Here is a 6,430-nt window from a genome sequence, read left to right on the forward strand (position 1 = left end):
CCACCGTTTCAAAACCTGCAATGTCAGCTACATTTGTAGCCCTTTCCTTTCACACCTGCCAATTTGGACTTGATACCATGCTAGCTAAACCCTCTCTTACCTTCAAAAGGCGCCTGAAGGTGAGGTAATAGCTACCAAATCTAGTCCTCGCAATCTTCAGCAACTCCAATCTCGAGTGACTGCGGAAAAGGCCATGGGTATTGCTATGATTTGTAATAAATTTTATCATTTTTTTCCTCTCTTGTACAAATCACCAATCCATTGGTATTGTTCATTTTTGTTTTTGACAATATCATGCAACAGAAGGTTCAATGTGTGAACCAAACATCCAGACCAAAATATGTTCGGGTATCTATCCTCAATAATTGCTCCCGCTGCCTTACAATTAGGAGCATTATCAGTGATGACTTGGATGACATTGTATGGGCCAATACGCTCAATTGTTTCAAGCAATGTTTCTGCAATGTTGATAGCGGTCTTGAACTTGTCTGAGTAATCATGTGCAGCTAGAAAAATGGGACCACTTCGAGACACAGCAAGAACACTTATCAATGGCTTGCCTTTTACATTTGTCCATCCATCAGATACAATGGACACCCCATTGTCAGTCCAAGAACTTGTCATTTTATTCAAAGAATGTGATATTTTTGCTTTTTCATGATCAAGGCCAACAGTTCTTGCCTTGTCATACCCAGGGCTCTTGTATCCTTAAGGGCATCATTTATGGCAGAAACCATTTCGTGCCAATAAGGTGAGCGTAGAACATTGAATGGTATCCCATTTGCATAGAGGAACCTGTAAATTTTTGAATCCACATCATTCCTACACCCCTCATCAAGGAAATCTGATATGGTTCTACGGCGTAAAGATGATGACCCTGAGCCTCCATGTCCATATCCACTGCCTTGGGAGGATGCTGAAGGAGTTCTTTGTGAGCTTTCAAAGAAACCCCTTGATCTTTTTGCTTTGTATTGGGCGTCCTCCTCTTCCTTTATGTATTTGGCTCTATCTGCTGTTGACACCGCGTCGCAAGTTCTGATTCCTATTTGTTTCTCTCCATCCCATGCCCTTTTCCCGCAAAGGTGTCTTCTCAAACGGGTGTATGAGCCTGTGTAATCAGTGTTGCAATGGGGGCAATGAAATTTAGTGGTTCCACCCCCTCTCCCTGTTTCAGCCCTCTGAACATATTTCCACAATGGAGTTTGGTCTTGTTTAGTTTTTTGACCCTCATGTTCACCCTCCTCCACATCCTCCTCACTGGGGTTTTCACCTATTTGACTTCCTCCGGCTTCTTCATCCACCTCTTCAGTTTCAGGCCCCCTCCGTTTCCTACTCTCCACCACCATAATAACCAGAAAAGGGACCAGGAAGAGGAAAATGCCAATAAAAATCCCCTGGTCCATCGTGTTTGATGTTTGTAGGGTTTGAGTCTTGAATCTGCAAATTAATTTAGTTTATTGGGATTAATTCATTTAATTTATTAATTTAATTTAAATTAATGATCTTTAAACTCAAACAGGTAAATTAAACTAAACAAACTAACTACCTAACCAACTAAACTAACTAAATGATTAAGTTACTTACCTCTGCAAGCTTGCTCCTCGCTCCTTGGCACTTGCTCCTCGCTCCTCAGCTCTGGCTCCTTGCTCCTCAGCTCTTGCTCCTTGCTCCTTTGCTCTTCCTCAGCTCTCAAGCTCAAGCTCAATCTCATTGAAATGATTTTTTTTTGGCCCATTGGGCTTATAAACCAAAAAAAATTAGTTAAATTTTTTTGTTTTTTCGGGTCCGGCGGAATTTTTTTCCGCCGAACCGCTCCCGGATTTTTAAAATTCGCTCCCGGAGCGCTTTTTAATGCCCGGGAGCGATCAGGGAGCGATCGCTCCCCGATTGCTCCCGGGCATTAAAAAGCGCTCCGAGAGCGCGGGAGCGATCGCTCCCTGAAGCGCTCCCTCACAAACCAGGGAGCGCAAATTTTTTTACGGGAGCGCGCTCCCGACCCGCTCCCGCCCGGAGCGCGCTTCGGGAGCGGGTTCGAAGGGGAGGGGGCGCTCCCCCGCAACAGTGGTTGCATCCATCAACGATCTCTGAAAGGTCATTCTCCTTCAACAGCAAGGCAACCCTTGTCTTCCAAGGAAAAAATTAAATGCTCCATCCAATCAATCTTCAAAACTGAGACTGGTAGCTACCCATTTTTAGATCTAATAATTATCACCTTGTGCTAAGTCCTTCTAGCACCCACTATTATTGGTTTATAGATCTACTAAGATCTCCTCGTGTATCTATGTTTCGGTCTTTTAAAAGGATGACCTTTGCCAAACCTATTGGCAAATCTGTGACCATACAACTTTTCTAGCCCATGTTATCACATGTGCCCTCATGTGGCCCTCATACATCCTTGGCGGCTACCGGTCGCTTTGGTTGACACATATACTCTTGTGTGCAACTATGCAGTGTAAAGTTGTTTGATTTATTTCAGTGTGCTCCTTGCAAATATGGCAACTGTTCTTTCTACCTGTACAGTTGTCGCTTCACACTTGTACTATGTGTGTGTTTTACCTGCCATTGGCCTTTTTTTATTATTTATTTCTTTTGGCAGTTGTTAGCATTGGCGACTCTGGCTGTTGTATGCATTTGGTTCAACGGCTGCGTTTACAACACTTTTTCTCTGTAACTTCTTTTCCATGTGTGCAAGTCTTGTACCCCACTCATAACCAGCCCTCCTTTTTTATTGATTTTTTGTATTTTGCTTCTCTTTTCTCTGCCCCTCTTACCTGTCACCCCCTAGAGACTATGTATGGCTAACCTTTCTTCTGCAGCCATCTTCTGCGTTGTGCAGTAGATTGTCATTCTCCTGCACAATCATCCCTGCATCGCCTATTATACAGCATACATATGGGCCCTGTGTCTCAACACTTTCCACTGCTATTATTTCATATGACCGTTACCCAACCATGTAATTCTGTTGTCGTTCTCTCACATGTAAACCCAGACAGCTTGGTCCCTACGATTCATGTACGGATCTGGCTTTTGTGCCTCTATGCAATTCTTCATAAATTGGCCCCTCAAACACAAAACTCTAATACATGTCAAATTTTCCTAACCCCATCTACAAGTTAATTATTACCTAGCAGATTTCTTACTGTAAATTTAGTTTTTACACAAATTTACTGAACAAAAAGGACAGCTGAGATTTTAACACATACATAAAATAGATAGCAGTGAAAGCAAAGAATTAATACACCAATATCAAACACACGGATACAAGATTTCTTTCCTTCAAAATCTACTGTTTTATTAACAATTATCTACAACATACAAGGGCTCCCTTCCTAGGATAATGGCCCTCTAAAGAAAAAACACAAATACAACAAAACCTAGAAATAATCCAGCTAATCAAACCCTTTGCAAATCTGTCCTTCGGTCTTGTTGGCTGATCTAAATCCTTCGCCCTTGCTGCCGCTTGCAATCTTCCTTGAACCCTACACACTTGGATGAAAACCCTTCTCCACCCAATCACTAAGATCTCACTATGTTCCCAATAGTTTGTCACAAACCTCCCCTCACATCATTATAATAAGTTTAGGATGACATCAAAAATGTATTGCACGTAATTCTTTAAAAAAAATGTCATTGCTTGTGATAAATGAAAAGGCAGAGTTACAGATTCTAAAAAAAAGCAATGCTTCCAGCCTTTAAAGACATGGAGAGACAGATTTTCAATCTCAAAAAATGTCAACCTTGATAAAACATTGCAGTTTCCAGTATACCTTGTTTTCCATATTTCAGAAATCCAGCTAGCCAATACTTACTGTGAGATTATGATGATGATGATGATGATGGTTAACGTCCACTGAGACCAAATTGGTCTATCGGACCTACAATTTTCTTAATTTTTACTTGTCTGGCTCCTCGTCTTTCTTGGCGAGATTGGTGTTGTAGCTTTCTTTCTTTTCTCTACGGTCTTCCAACTTCCTTTGTCTTGCATCTCCTTCATCTCTTCTGGTTCTTGGGACATTGGTGTCTTAGCTTCGCGATCTATAGTCGGAGAAGTTTGGTTTATGAAGCATACAAAGCCTAAAAAATTTCAATCACATTATCAAAAATGCGAGTAGCGTATGTTTCTTCCAAACGGCAGAAACCTCTTTTAGGCAATTGGTAGAGTATATTTAACAATACAAAACTATCAGCTGAGGAAATTTGACACAGAATTGAAACATTTCACAGCTTTGATGTCCTCATATAATTTGTGTAAAAACATGGCCATTTTTTAATTCTGAAAAAGCCCCTGTAAAAATTGTAGTGAATGTTAAGTTTCCACGAGAAGTCTTCATAAAAGATCTTTTAAAGAGGAAGCGCTCATAAAACAGGGCTAACAGATGGAAGAACTTGATGGTTTCCAATCAAGTTTGTAAACCTAAATACAGCTTTCCACTATAGCAAAAGAGATGTGACAGAACATTTGACGATTTTCCAACAAAGGGATAACTAAAATTGATAAATTCTCATATTTTTTAGTTTATAGCCATTCAAGCTTCACTTCAGCTCATCGGATTGTCTTTATAAAAGATTATAAAAACCTAAATGTAAAAGCTAGATTCCTTGTACTTGCCTTAATTGCATGCACACTCTATAACAGGATGACAACTGCATCCTTTTAAGCAATAAAAGTGTCAGGTTTCTTTAAGAAACATCAAAACATTACAGCAAATTGACAAATATCAGCCACTAAATCTTTTCTTAAAGCCATTCCCTGTTAAGCTCTTGAGTTATACAGCTCAAAATGCAGTTGGTGAACCCGAAATATCATCATTCATTCATGCAATATATGAACCAGAAAAAGATTAAATGTCGATGCGATAAAAATACTCAAAACAGAAATATATTTTTCAATCATATTCTTTCTGATTTGTCCCGATGATGAACCCCTTTGGGGTTTGAAACATTGGCAGAATGAACCGAAAACTGTGGATAATCCGGATCATGAAACTACAAAAAACTTCCACAGAAGCTTAAAATCTAACATATATAAAAAGCTTTAGATCATCCAATTATGCTTGCGCCAGGAGCAACAAATCGTATAACCATCATGGACAAGAAACGCACATGAATATGTAAAATAAAATAGAGAGTAACACTGGTGGTTTTCATTATAAAAGATAATTTGATTCATCAGTTTGAAATTTTCCACATTTGCAAGGCAACCCAGTGGACTCCTACTATGCAGGTGAGTCAAAATCTCCCATTCATCCTTTAATCCTAAGCCCTATTCCTTTTGAATTTAATTGAGATGATTAACCGTAAGGCTTAAGCCTCAACTAACTTGATACATCTGAATCAGCCACTCGTTCAATCATCGAGGTCTATGCACTTTACTCTGCCTTCTGCGTTTTGGCCGCGCGATTTGCGGATTTCTTCTTTGCATTGAATCTAATCAACCCAATCCAGAGCTTGTAAACCCAAACACAGCTCCCCACTATAGCCAAAATCACAATAAACATCCAGAAATAGGCAAGCTTCCGAGGGATTACCTTATCGGCCTTTCCTGGGAAATAGAAGGAACCCAACTGCCAAGCAAGATAAGGACCCACAATGCACCTCATTATGGTGAAATACACAGTAAAAATGGGTGACAGACCAGTGTAAATCCTATTAGCCAATGGAGACTCCCCTCTAGCCATCCTGGCCAGGGTCCACACATTCTGAAATGGGCTAGTGGCCTCCCCTGTGCACATGAGACAAATTGAAGAAAGCCCACCGTGGCCTGTGTAGTATCTGCAGGACGACATGTAGGTGGAGGTAGCAATGTGGTGGAGAATGAATAAATAATCAGATGGGTTTATCAGCAAGTAATGGATTAAATCTATTGCAAAATAGGCAAGGCTGAAGTCCATTATTTTGTTCTCTATATCTGTGTTGGGGGCATCTAGTTTCCATGGATTTGTCATAATATCATAGGAGCAGAAAATCACTGCAACTATGCCATGGACGAATGAGTTGATGCAGCTTGCGGCTTCGAAACGGCTTGCTCCCTTCCAATTTTTGAACACAAAAAAGTACCCAAACATATATATGACTGCAAAAAACAAAAGCGAGGGTGGAAAGACATTGGATCCGAAGACGGCTGGTATCTCCATAGAAAAAGGTCGAAGAACTCACCAGGTTTAATGGCTAAAAGCTGTGAATATAGCCCTTTTTCCGCTGTGATCCAAGCTCTATACCTCTGTATATCCGGAGTACGATCGTATTGGGATATCTTCTGATTTTGTTGCCGAAGAAATCATTACAGACCACTGTCGTCACACATCTGCATATGGATGAGATTGAGTAGCGAATTTGTAGGCTGGATGGACCGGAATTGAAGGCTGCTGTAATAAGAGGTTAGAATCACGAAGTTTGACCCCAAATAAACCTGTGGATGGTTATGGAAACA

General features: G+C 40.5%; 1 pseudogene; it reads right to left on the reverse strand.

The window, feature by feature from the left end:
• Nucleotides 1-4,981: 4,981 nt before the first annotated feature.
• On the reverse strand, nucleotides 4,982-6,158 carry LOC149210660 (TLC domain-containing protein At5g14285 pseudogene; annotated as a pseudogene).
• Nucleotides 6,159-6,430: the final 272 nt, after the last annotated feature.

The sequence above is a fragment of the Pinus tabuliformis genome, chromosome 1_2 (genome assembly GCF_031772625.1).
Source record: "Pinus tabuliformis cultivar Carrire ecotype Pingquan chromosome 1_2, CPIR1, whole genome shotgun sequence".
Classification (NCBI taxonomy): domain Eukaryota; kingdom Viridiplantae; phylum Streptophyta; class Pinopsida; order Pinales; family Pinaceae; genus Pinus; species Pinus tabuliformis.